Source organism: Microcaecilia unicolor, chromosome 2, assembly GCF_901765095.1.
Source record: "Microcaecilia unicolor chromosome 2, aMicUni1.1, whole genome shotgun sequence".
In the NCBI taxonomy this organism is placed as follows: Eukaryota; Metazoa; Chordata; class Amphibia; order Gymnophiona; family Siphonopidae; genus Microcaecilia; species Microcaecilia unicolor.
The window spans coordinates 169,057,816-169,070,963 of NC_044032.1; the positions used below are offsets into that span (position 1 = coordinate 169,057,816).

The 13,148-nt window shown below is 41.9% G+C and overlaps 1 protein-coding gene across 2 annotated transcripts in view; it reads right to left on the minus strand.

Moving 5' to 3' along the window:
• The window catches only part of CAMK4 (calcium/calmodulin dependent protein kinase IV), a 380,765-nt gene that overhangs the window by 171,190 nt on the left and 196,427 nt on the right, over window positions 1-13,148 (minus strand). The window lies entirely within an intron of this gene.

Here is a 13,148-nt window from a genome sequence, read left to right on the forward strand (position 1 = left end):
AAATTTGGGTACTGAAATTTCAGCACAGAGCAAAGATACACATGCAAATAAATTGTTTAATGAGCCATTAACTAGCAATTAACTGATATTATCAATTATTGCAGTTAATTAGCAATAATTTGGATTTGCAAACACATCTGACTGCATGCTATTCAATATGACTAGGTACCTAAATCCCCTAGCTCACAACTCAAAAGGGGGCATGACCAGGGGAGGAGCAGGGACATTCTGAAAAGTTGTGCACAGTTTTATAGAATAGCGCCATTTCTGCACCCAAATGCAATGAGTTGAGCTCCAGTGTGTAAATACCAGCACCCAATCCAGAGCACTCTTTATAAAATAGTGCTTACCCCTGGATTCTATATTGTTTCCTAGAGATCTGCACCAAAATCCAAGCGTATTCTGTAACAATGCGCCTAATTTAATTGGCTTAACAAGCCAATCAGCGTTGCTAACAGCACTTAACAAGCAATAATGAGCACTAATTGGCAATAATTAGAATTTAACACACAACTCCCTAAACGTATTCTGTAACGCACTGCGCCTAAATTTTAATGCACGCAGGCAAGAAGGGGCATGGTTATGGGCGGGGAAATGGGCGTTTCGTGGGCATTTCAAAATTTATATGCATTCTTATAGAATATGGCCCTCTGCACCTAAATCTACAGTATGTGCCGGGATTTATGCCACATTTTCATTGGTGTAAATGGATGCGCGTAGTTTTCATTGCTAGGATATCAACTAAGTATATTCTATATACTGCACCTAAATTTAGACACTGCTTATAGAATACGCTTAGGCAAATGTTTTCCGGGTGGATTTTCTAGGCGTCATATATAGAATCTGGCCCTTAGTGCTGATAAAGGACAATGGGTAGCGGTAAGTCCCCCCCCCCCCCCCCCCCCACATGGCAAGAATAAGAAAATTATTATTATTACATTTGTACCCTGCGCTTTCCCACTCATGGCAGGCTCAATGCAGCTTACATGGGGCAATGGAGGGATAAGTGACTTGCCTAGAGTCACAAGGAGCTGCCTGTGCCAGGAATTGAACTCACTTCCTCAGTTCCCCAGGACCAAAGTCCACTACCCTAACCACTAGGCCACTCCTCCACTCTACAGCACGCCTCCACTCCACAACGTAAGTACTGGCAAGTTATATGCATTGCTAACCTCCGCTCTCAGGACAAATCACTCCTATCTGTACCCTTCTCCACCACCGCTAACTCCAGACTCCGCCCCTTCTGCCTCGCCTCACCTTATGCCTGGAACAGACTTCCTGAGCCCATACGCCGTGCGCCCTCCCTGCCCATTTTCAAGTCCTTACTCAAGGCCCATCTCTTCTCTCTTGCTTTTGGCGCCTAACCACCTTCCCCATTCCAGATACATACACTGACTACATAGCTTATTACCTTTAGATTGTAAGCTCTCTTGAGCAGGGACTGTCCTTCCCCTTGTCTAAACTTGTACAGCGCTGCGTAACCCTGGCAGCGCTATAGAAATGCTAAGTAGTAGTAGTAGTAGTAGTAGATAAAAGAGAATATGAAAAGAAACTTGCCGCAGAGGCAAAAACTCTCAGTAACAACTTTTTCAGGTACATCAGAAACCGAAAGCTTGTGAAGGAATCTGTGGGACCATTAGTTCATGAAGGAGCAAAAGGGCCATAGCGGAGTGACTGAATGAATTCTTTGCTTCAGTCTTTACTGAAAAAAATGTAAGAGATCTACCTGTACCAGAAATGGTTTTCAAGGGTGATGATGCAGAGGAACTGAAAGAAAAGAGTAGTAAATCACCTGGACCGGATGGCATGCACTCTACAGTTTTGTAAACCACTTTGACCTTTTTTAAGTAAAGGCTTTCAAATAAACATAAGCATAGGGTACTGAAAGAACTCAAACATGAAATTGCTAATCTGCTGTTAGTGATCTGAAACCTGTTGTTAAAATTGTCTGTAGTACCTGAAGATTGGATGGTGGCCAATGTAATGCCAATTTTTAAAAAGGATTCCAGGAGTGATTCGGGAAATTACAGACCAGTAAGCCTGATGTCAGTGCCGGGCACAACAGTGGAAACTATTATAAATAATAAAATTATGGAACACATAAATAAACATGGTTTAACAAGACAGAGTTGGCATGGATTCAGCCAACAAAACAAGCGGAAGAAACCCAAAAGGACCAGACTGAAACAACAGATAGTAAGAGCACCAAAAAAGTTTACTGGGACCCTACACGGTCATGGCAAAGGACGCTGCTATTTAAAAAGAAACAAAAATGTATACGTCAATTTGAAGACCCCTGAAGAAGGCCTTTTTGGCCGAAACACAGACCGTGTAGGGTCCCAATAAACTTTTTTGGTGCTCTTACTATCTGTTGTTTCAGTCTGGTCCTTTTGGGTTTCTTCCGCTTGTTTTGTTGTTTTTGTGCGTTTGGCATTTTTTGCGGGAGATTTGGACTCTCTTCTTGTTGTTCTTTTATGGATTCAGCCAAGAAAGTCTTGCCTCACCAATTTGCTTCATTTCTTTGAAGACATGAATAAACATGTGGGTAAAGGTGAGCTGAATGATGTAGTGTATCTAGATTTTCAGAAAGCTTTTGACACAGACTCCTGAGAAAATGAAAGAGTCATGGGATAGGAGGAAATATTCTGTTGTGGATAGGAATTGGTTATTGGACAGAAAACAGAGGGTAGAGTTAAATATTCATTTCTCTCAATGGAGGAGGGTGAATAGTGGAGTGCCATAGGGATCTGTACTGGGACCGGTGCTATTTAACATATTTATAAATTATCTGGAATTTGGAACGACAAGTGAGGCACTTAAATTTGCACATGACACAAAACTATTCAAGGTTGTTAAAATACATGCAGATTGTAAAAAATTGCAGAGAAACCTTAGGAAACTGGAAGACTGGGCATTCAAATGGCAGGTGAAATTTAATGTGGACAGATGTAAAGTGATGCACAATAGGAAGAATAATCCAAGTAATAGTTACCTGATGCTAGCGTCCACCTTAGGAGTTAGCACCCAAGAAAAAGATCTAGGTGTCATTGTAGACAATACATTGTGCATGGCGGTAGTCAAAAAAGCAAATAGGATGCCAGGGATTGTTAGTAAAGGGACAGCAAATAAGATCAAGAATACCTTCAATGGGCTGTGTCGGCAATGCCGTGCAGCAGCCGTTAGCAAGGCTTAGTAAACAGGGGGGGGGGGGCTATATCACAAAGCCTTAACAGTTGGAAATATAAAATTAAATTACATTTATTAAGACCAGTTCTCCTTTTGCAAAGACAGTAACACCTGGATTGTAGAAGAGGTTCAGTAGGGGACCAAGGAAAAGTGGAGAATTTGTGTCAGTGAAGTCAAGTAGGAGACCAAGGAGAAATGAGAGTTTGTTTCAGTCATATAAAGAAGAATTATTAAATTTCTTCTTTTGATGAGAACTGTAACCTTGGAGGGAATGAGCTGTGAATATTATCTGTTATCTGTAACTGCTAATCTAGGATGTACTAAACAGGACCTTGAGAAACAAGGCATAAGGGAGGAAATGTGTATGTAGTCTAGCCAAAGAAGATAAAGTGGGCTCTAAATGTTGCAAGCAATATGTGATAAAGAGAGAAGTATATTGTTCACCAACCCCCTTGTTTAGAAAGCCGTGCTAGCGGTTGTCGCTGCACTAATGCCAACACAACCCATTCACTTTGAATGGGCTGTGTCAGCATTGCCACATGGCAGCCACTAGTGTGGCTTTTTAAACAGGGGGTAAGTTTGTAATCATGTATGGAATGTACAGACATGCTTGATTATTGCTAATAAAAAGCGATAGTTTAAAAGGGAAGTCATAAATCAGTCGAGCAAGGCTGCTAGTCTTTGCAGCTGTGACAGTGACCTCCCTAAAGTTTTAGCAAACTTGCAAGTACATTTACTGTTGTTTTGTCTTATTCCCTTGTTCAGACATTAGGCTCCAAGACACAAAAGCCAAGATTATACAAATTGGGTATCCGGACCAGAACTGGACCACAAGATCACATATATATATTTTTTTTTTTTTTAAAGTTAGCCTTCAAAGCTCACTTCTCAAAAATCCATCTGGAGAACTGCTTCATATGTTTTTCTTTATTCAGAAATAGATGTCATTCTAACCTGCTGTCAGTTTCAAAATACTCCAAATATACATCTGCATTTCTAAACTCCGAAACTATTAACAAGAACTTCTCAATCCTTACAGACTCATTATTCCTCTCTAAAGATATATCAAATTGTACCACTCATCCTATTCTTGACAGACTAAATGCCAGATCTCTCTTTGTTTTAACAGCCATTCATAATTCAACCACTTCAGAAAAAAAAATTGAAATGAACATGCATAATTGCATGCAACTCCATCCCATTGTTTTAAAAAGGCTCATCTTTAGAAACACAAAAACAGAAAATGATATTATATAATAGGCCATACAAATGCCATCCAGTCTGCCAATCCACTTCAACTGCTCAGCTCTACAATCCCTTCCTCTCCCCCCGAAATCCACTGTGTTTGTCTCATGGTTTCTTCAGTTCAGATACTGTCCTCATCGCCTTTGCCTCCACTGAAGGCTATTAGATGCATCTCTTTATTTTATTTGCAAGAAAGATTTCCTTGGTTTATGCCTGAGCTATCCCACTAAGAGCGGTACCACACTTCCACCACACTTTCTGCAAATAAATAATCCCTTAGATTTCTTCCGAGTCTGTCCATTTTATCTTCATATTATTACTTCGTATTCTAGGCCCTCATTTCTATTAAAAGACATTTATACCTTGGAGGTACTTAATTCCTCTATCATATATAATATATAATGTGGAGGAGTGGCCTAGTGGTTAGAGCACCGGTCTTGCAATCCAGAGATGGCCAGTTCAAATCCCACTGCTGCTCCTTGTGATCTTGGGTAAGTCACTTAACCCTCCATTGCCTCAGGTATAAACTTAGACTGTGAGCCATCCTGGGACAGAGAAATATCCCATGTACCTGAATGTAACTCACCTTGAGCTACTACTGAAAAAGGTGTGAGCAAAACTTAAATAAATATATTACCTCAATGACCTCTTTCCTCTAAGGAATGAGTAGCCTAGTGGTTAGTGCAGTGGACTTTGATCTTGGGGAACTGAGTTCAATTCCCACTGCAGCTCCTTGTGACTCTGGGCAAGTCACTTAACCCTCCATTGCTCCTTGTACAAAATAAGTACCTGAATATATGTAAACCACTTTGAATGTAGTTGCAAAAACCTCAGAAAGGCAGTATATCAAGTCCCATTTCCCTTTCTATCTTTAAATCTGCTTTATGACAGGAGGTTGTGGCCGTCATTTTGAGATTGGAAATGGCATCAGCAGGAGCAACTGGGGATTGCTCCTCCCGTGCTAGTTCTAATCTCAAAATGGCGGCCTCCAACCTCCCGTGGCAGCCTCATGAGGCTGCTGCAGGAAATTGCAGCTGCTATTTTGGCTATGCAGCGAGCAGGGCAGGAGCCTCTCTGGACTGCTCCTGCTCTGAAAAGGCCACTAGACCACCAGGGTTTTTCAAAGGTAGGCCTATAGAGGGCCTACGGGTAGGGGGTGGAGGGAAGGGCAGAGTTGCTAGGCAGAATGGGTAGGGGCTCAGGTTTATAGTAGCAGCAAGGGGCGAGGTTACAGGCTCAGTTTTGGCTTCAGTTTAAGCCAAAACAGAGCAGCATGTTTTCGTCAAAGATTCGGTTTCAGACGGAAACAAAAGCCCTGGTTTTGGTCACTCTACTCAAAGTTCAAAAAATAAAATGGACAGTTTAAATTTCAGCAAAATTTACAAAAATTTATGGTTACACATTTTAATCACAATTAACACCACGATTAATGTGAATTTTTAAAATTAATCGTGATTAATGATTGACCATCCTCCCTTTCTCTCTCCCCCACCCGCATACCCAGTCCAGCATCTCTTCCTCTCCTCCCAGATGACTGGCGGCTCTCCCCTCTCCTCCTGGTTTACCTTGTTATTTGTTCCGCAGTAAGTCTTTGTCCTGCAGCGGCAGCATATTGAAACACTGTCTTGACCTGCACTGGGCCTGACCCATCCAGCCCCCTTCTGATGCAACTTCTTGTTTTCAGAAGGGGACACGGGGTCAGAAGGAAAGGCCTGGTGCAGTCCAAGACAGCTTTTCAATACGCTGATACTGCAGGGCAAAGACTGCAAGACAAGCAACAAGGTAAATCAGGAGGGAAGGGAAGAGCCGCCACTGGAGGTCCAGGAGAGATGGCAGATGGGGAAGCGACTGTGGAGGTCCTCAAGGATCTATACTTTCTCCCCTTTTATTTAACCTGTTTCTGAGCCCGTTGACCATAAAATCTTGCTCGCTCGCTCCCTCCCTCCCTCCCCCTCCCTGGCAAGCATAATGCAAATGTGTGAGGGGCCGTACTCCTGCTGCGTGTGCCGCTGCCAGCTTCCCTCCTTTCTCAGGAAACAGGAACATATTATGAGGCGAGTGAGGGAGAAGGAGGGAGGCCAGCAGCGGCGTGCACAGCAGGAGTACGGCCCCGCACACGTTTGCATTATGCTTTGCCAGGAAGAGGGAGGGAGGGAGTGAGCGTGCGAGAGGCAGGGAAGGAAAGAGAAGAGCATGGAAGTTTGCGGTTCCTCCAGGCTGCAACAGCAGCGGCCGGGAGAAGAGAAGATAGTGGTGGGTTAGTCCAAGGAGGTTTGGGTAGGAGCAGCTCGTGTGGGGGGGGGGGGCACTGCCCCCCCTCGCTCCCCCCAAACTGCGCCCATGCTGAAAATCATTCAGGGTCTACCAAACTTCCATTTCTATATGTATTTTTATTCTGAGGATAGATAGATTAGGGAGATAATTTATAGACCACTCCAACCAAGCTATGAACACAGCTTTAACCTCCTCAGTCTCTAAGTATTCCTTCCTCTTCACCTTTGAGTTTTACAGTGCCACTTTTGCACTTCCTCCTGTCACTAATATTTATAAAAATTTCTTGTCCCCTAATTTTACTATATCAGCTATTTTTTTTTATCATTTGCTTTCCTATTTCATCAGCTTTTCTGAGCAGCTCCAGATCTACAGATGTTGTTGCTTGCCTTCTTCTTTCTGTGATCACTTGTAATTTATGAGTACTATGTATACATATAGATATATGTCTGTACTTAATTAGACCAATCCCCAATATATATATGGATTTCTTTATTTTTCTTTGAATATCCATATATATATTGGGGATTGGTCTAATTAAGTACAGAAATATATATTTTGGGACCAGTCTGACTATTAACTGAATCGGCCATTTATTAAGTATTGTACATATAGATATAGGCATATAATTTGACATCATACTTTCAAACTATTGTACAGGAATGGGTGATGTTTGGGAGATCATGTTTATTAAGCTTAGTTATACAAATTTAACAGGTGGGGGGAGGAGTTGTGGCTACGGATCTAAAAGTCAACTGAAAAGGGGGTACCAGCCTTAAGGTTTGTCTAGGATGCCTAACACTCTTGCACCAGCCCTAGTAATAAACTTCAGCAAGTTTTGGCCAAACTGAGCTCATTATCCAGGGTTTGAAGAGATGTTCTCAATGGCCATTTAAAAGAGGGTATATACACACATGTATATACAGCTGTTTCACAAGTCATTCACCCAGGTAAATGGGCAATTTGTAAACTGCTCACTGTCCATGCTCACTGGTTCCTTCAGGACCTATTGCTCTACTTTGCTGTTCCCTAGAAGCTGCTGCCCATTTGACTAATGTTTATGTCAGCCCCGATTATTACAAATAGCCAAAAGAAGCACCAGGAACCTTCAAAATCGGGACACAGATCCTTTAATCATATAAGTTAAACATAAACCTCTCTTTAGTGACCCAACACGGGCCGTGTTTTGGCGCACAGCACCCAAGTCAGGGTTATAACAGCTAAGACGTTTGGTGCACAATCTCACAGTAGAAAACGCCAGAAGCCCTGATTATTGCAACATATGCAAGGAAAATCAAAAGAAAGAAACACTGTATAACTTAAACCGCAGCTCCACACAGACTTATAGGGCAGATGAATGTTTAGCATGCCATTACAGCAGCAAGAATACTCCTTTCTGCATCTTTAACAACATTGTTATACTTACTTAGAGGGGTGGTCATCAAGCTAAATTAGGGCATTAACCTACATTATTTGCCCCTCAATGTATATTAAAGGGTCTAATGCTGGTTGCACTGCTCTAACACAGCAATATTTAGGCCACTCCACGTTGCACAGCAAATGCATATAAAACAGCTCATTACTATGTAAATACTATAATGTGGCTTGCAGTGTGCAGTGGGTGGGGTTATTTTACTGTTAAAAGGGCTGGCACTCATTTATTTTATTTATTTATTTATTACATTTGTACCCCGCTCTTTTCCACATACAGCAGGTCCAGTGCGGCTTACATAGTAAAAGAAAGCATCTTACATGGTAAAGAATACAGTAAAAACAAGGAAATGTAAGAACAGTATTATAAATTGTGATGATCATAACTACTTACATTATGAAAGGCATTACCAAGGACATGTGAAAAGAACGTAATGAACTAGAATAGGGAAGGTAGACAAGGATATGATAGGTGAAAGGGAAGGAGAATGGGAGGGAAATGGTAAAGGATGGGGGGAAGAAGATGAGGGATTGAGTATAACATTGGGGTCAGAGTAAGCGTCGACGTCTTAGCAGGAGTATCGTAGGTGATCTGGTGGAATTAAGCTGGTCCATTAGGGTAAATTTGCTTGAAAAAATGGGACTTTAACATTTTCCTGAAAGGTAAATAGTTATTAATAGCTCGGATGGGTCTTGGGAGAGCATTCCAAAGTTGACTACTCAGAAAGGAGAAACTGGATGCATAGTATGTTTTGTACTTGACACCTTTGCAGTTTGGGAGGTGTAGATTGAGGTATGTTCACGATGACATTGTTCTATTTCTAATTGGGAGGTCAATCAGGTTGTTCATATAACTGACAATATAATTGGCAATATAATTGACAATAGTGGTGGCTAATGTTTCCTTTAAGCTGTTTAGAAGTCCTCCAACTGCATTGCTGCTGGTGGGGATTCTTCAATATTGTGTTCTCAATCACTAGGGAGAGGCAGGTCTTCTAGAGTCCTGCAGAACTTGCCTGTCCCTCGCTAATGAAAAAGGGATATTGAAACAGCACCCCCCCCCCCCCCCCCCCCACTGGCAGGAATATAGGTGGAGGACTCCTGCACAGTTTAAAAGAAACATTTGTTGTGGCAAGAGCACCCCCTCCCAGATGTTGCCCTCCCTTAACCTGAAGACACCCCCACCCCCCAAGACACTTATCACCTTCCCAGGCCCCTTTCTCGGGCCTATCTTATTCAAAATCCCTGGTGTGCAGTGGTGCAGACAGGAGAGAGCCCCTGCCACTCCTGCCTTCACCCAAAATGGCACTGTTGACCCCTAATAGTAGGGTCGTGGTACTACCACTAGAAGTCATTTCCATAGATGCCCTTATATGGAAACGTGAACCCCTAGAAGTAGTACTACATGTCTAGGAATCGCTGGAACCATTTTGGGTGAAGGTGCCAATGAGGGCAAGGGTAACACTACACACCAGGATTTTGAATAAGGTAGGCCTTCATGAGAATGGGGGGGGGGGGCTGTGAGAGGGATAACTGCCTGGGGGGGGAGCCTTCAGGTCAGGGGAGAAACAACTTCCAGAGTTAGCCACTAAATTGGCCCCTTGAGTTGGGGGGGGGTTGGCTGGGGTTCCACAAAGAGGGGGCCTTGATTGGGGGGAGCCAAAGAGGCCCTTTTAACTTATGGCTTTAGAGCATTAGGCTGTACCTTGGTGGTCCAATGCTCCTCTGCCTATGGAATAATGCTGCTTGCAAGGTGATTTGCAAGCAACGTTATTCATTTGCCACAGTAGTTAGCAATGTGGTACTGGTGCAGGTTGGAAACTGCCATGGGAAATCAAGGTGCAGTAAAAGCCCACCTTAAACCGTTCCCCCTTTAATATTTAGGCTGAAATAAAGACTGAGGCTTCCACCAATCATTTTTTTTTCCTTTTCTTTGTCCCCATGATCCTTCCAGAGACTCGCTCAAGATGCCCGCCTTCCATGAGGTAGACTGCACCACCGGCCTGTTTTTTGCCTGCAGCTACAGAAAACTTTCTTAGACACATGCCTCCATCAAGTATCATCATATATATCCAACTATATCACCATGACATCAGCAACTGTTCAAAGCACAAACTCATTATTCAATCCATATATTGCTCGACAATCACCACACAATGTAGGCAGAGGTTAAGGATCACATTTTGGGACCAGGGTCACATTTTTATTGGTATCTTATAGGTAACTATAAGGCATAAAAAAGCCTTGGACATGGACATAATTGTCAGATGCATCTACTACTACTACCACTTAACATTTCTAGAGCGCTACTAGGGTTACGCAGCGCTGTACAATTTAACAAAGAGAGACAGTCCCTGCTCAAAGAGCTTACAATCTAATAGACAAGTGAACAGTCTTATTCTTTGGTAACCTAATGTTGACCTTATATGTAACTTTCAGCTAATGAGATAGAATTCTGCTTACTCTTCTCAACCATCAATGGATGGGAAGGGTACAGATGCTTTATTTGTTCACACATAATCATACCAAGCTAGAAAATGTGATATTTAAGGACTACAGGGGGTCTTTTATTAAGCTGCGGTAGCATTTTTAGCTCGTAGTAGAAATCAGCTGGCGGTAAATGACAAGACACCCTTAGAAATGTAATGGGCGTCTCAGCGTGTACCGCCAACTGATTTCTACTGTGAGTTAAAAATGCTACCATGGCTTAGTAAAAGGCCCCCTAAAGTAACTTTTAAGTAACCTACTTTAATCAAATATATTTATTGCTATTTGCCTCTGTTACATAGACTAGTGATTTTCGAAGAGGTGCTCCAAATTTTACTTCTACACTTTCTGCCAAATGGAAAAACAACACATGATGCTAGTAATTATTATGTACAACTTGAAAAATACCACATATCAGGTAATAGATAACAGCTAGTATTATTACAATACAGCCAACAGAAGGAGCATTCTTTTCTCATTATGTGCTGTGACACATTTGAAACCAGCAGAGCCAGCTACATTTCCCTAAAAATATGAATGCACGTGTTTTGAAGGGCTTTTTATGAACTGGGGGGGATTGAGCTATACTTCCTCTGAATTTATTTCTTGCCCTTCTTTTTTTTTATCTCCAAATATCTGTTTATATGTCTTATATTTTCAGCAGAGGCTCTAAATGAAAAAGTGCACATCTTTTATGAATATGCCCATGTCTATAAAGACAGCGAACGCTAAGCTGTTTTGCAGCTATTCCAGTGAGACATATATATTTGTTTAGCCAGAGTCTTCTATAACGATTTTTGTCAGATCATGCACACAGCCTTTTTTAAAGGTAGAGTGATTTTGAATAAGGGTGCGTTTAATTGAATACTCTTCAAGGACTGATATTACCAGAAAATACATACATGGTGTAACAGACTCCTGATGCAGGCCAGTTGGGCCGAAACACAGCTGTGTCGAGTCATATCACCTCAATAAATTCATTTAGTTTTTTTCATTATGCTTGTGTCGTCCTCCTTTTTTTGATTTTTTTATTTCACCTATAGTTTTGTTTTTTTATAGTTCTTTCTTCCAATTGTGTATTTTGCATTTTTTACTTTTTATTTTTTATTTTCCACTGTTCCTTTTTTATTTTTGGGATTTTTTTTTTTTCCTTTTTTTTTCCTTTTTTTTCCTTTTTTTTGCGTCATCTTCGCTGTTTTTGATTAAAGTTGTTGTTTGCGGAGACAGGTTTCTTCTGTATTTTTGATATAAAGATATCTTTTCATGGGCACACCTCAGTTGTTTGCCAGTTTTTTATAGTTTGGATGGATCCGCATGCCAGTAACACAGGTTTGTACCCATAATGGGTACAGATGTTCCCTTACAGTTTCTTTAATTCATGCTTATGAACAGCCAAATAAAACGGCAAACAATGTTTTTCCTTCTTTCTTTCAGAAATCAACTAATAATCAGAAAGACAAACAGAACAAAGAAGAAAGAGACTCTGTAGATTGCAAGAAAAGACTAAATGGAATGAAGATGCTGAAGGAGACAAAACATCTCCAGGATTCACTTAATAATAAATTTTATTCGTTGACTTGGCACACCTGTGTCAGGTCAATGAACAACATTTATTATTGAGTGAATCCTGTGGCTATTTTTTCTCCTTTGGCCTTCTCAGCTCCATCTGGTCTTTTTTAATAATCAGAAAGAAACAAATCATGTAAAGAACTGTATGTGCTCTGGCATTTGAAATATTAAAAAAAAAAGAGAGAAAGCCCATCAGGGACAGGCAGAGTTTTTAAAATGGGATAATGGAGTAAAAAAACTAGGCCTGGCTTGGCTTTTTCTCATGACCAAGAGCCAGGGCCGCCAAGAGACATAGCCAGGCCTGGGGCAAGACCGCCCTCCCTCCACACACACACACACACTCGCGACGCCTCCTCCCCCACCACACACATACATATTCGGGCCGCCCACTCCGTTACCTTCTGTGTCTGACTGCTCCTTCTCCTGTGTGCTGGGACCCGGATGATTGCACGCCAGGTTATCAGGTTAATGCAATAATCCGGGTCCTAGCCAGCATGCAGGAGCAGGAGAGAGACAGACTCAGAAGAAGATGCTGGCGCTGGGTCCTCCCTTGGAGTCCAGACCTGGGAATTTTGCCCCCCTGCCCTCCCCCTCTCGGTAGCCCTGACAAGAACCATCTCTTAATGTAGAGGTTGATATTCAGTGGCAATTATCCAGCTAGGAGTGTCTCCTACACTCCCCAGGGCCAGCCGTGGATTTTCAGCAGCATTATGCAGATACCCCCAGATTCTATATAGTGCGACTAGAGTTGCGTAAATTAGGCATATTCTGATTTGCATACACATCTCAATTGGTTAACAAGCCAATCAGCGCCGATAATTGGATGTTAACAAGCAATTATTGACACTAATTAGAATTTACATGTACTACTCGCTAAGTGTGTTCTATAGAGGAGGAGTGGCCTAGTGGTTCGAACACCAGTCTTGCAATCCAGAAGTGGCCAGTTCAAATCCCACTGC